General features: G+C 39.5%; 1 protein-coding gene across 1 annotated transcript in view; it reads left to right on the plus strand.

Annotated features, from left to right (window-relative positions):
* Window positions 1-806, plus strand: part of LOC100185017 (GRIP and coiled-coil domain-containing protein 1) — a gene marked incomplete in the record, with an annotated part of 5,532 nt that overhangs the window by 370 nt on the left and 4,356 nt on the right.

Consider the following 806-nt stretch of genomic DNA (forward strand, 5'->3'; position numbering starts at 1 on the left):
TGTATTANACATGTTGTATCAGCATTGTTGTTAGACTGGGGGTGTAGCCATCTGCAAGCTTGTATAATATTTAAGGGGGACATTCGTGGGTATGAAGAGGTATTAGTTCAATTATACGCTATGTATTAAACCATAGCACTATTCAGTATATTATGATTAAACATGGTATGTACAGTAAATCTTATAACCACACCAAATATACCAAGCACATGTAATGTGCATAGTAAGAATATTCATGGTATAATATTTATTGGGGGATTAAGGCTTAAAACAGTAAAAGGTTTCGAAATATTATTTTGTAACAAAGGTAATTCATCGTTTAATTGACGCAAACAATGGTCTTTATGCGAGTGGTTATGACGTTGTGGGCGTCAAGTGATAAGACGTTAGCCCACAGTCCGACTCCATAACATGTCCAGGTTCAAAACTCAGTTTATTCAACAAAACAGTTCGGGTTACAACGACAAAACAACAACGACGTCACGATACTCTCCGGCCTCCAACTGGCTGGTCCAGGCTCACACTGCCTAGCTGTACAGTACAGGGCAGGGCTTATAAAGGAGATAACTCAAAGGCGAGAACTCCCAAGGCGAGAGGAAGCGTTATACACGAGAAAACATTATACACATTATACAGCAAGGCAAAGTCTCTCAGCACTGTCACAGGGCAAAGTCTCCCAGCATTGTATATAAAGAAGCATTGTTATACATGGGTTACAGGAAACAATCCAGGCGCATACACATTATGCCAGCTGGCCAGCTGTTAAAGTTACACAACGCAAAATTCAATCTTTATGCATTAAGTTA

The sequence above is a fragment of the Ciona intestinalis genome, unplaced genomic scaffold, assembly GCF_000224145.3.
Source record: "Ciona intestinalis unplaced genomic scaffold, KH HT000145.2, whole genome shotgun sequence".
In the NCBI taxonomy this organism is placed as follows: Eukaryota; Metazoa; Chordata; class Ascidiacea; order Phlebobranchia; family Cionidae; genus Ciona; species Ciona intestinalis.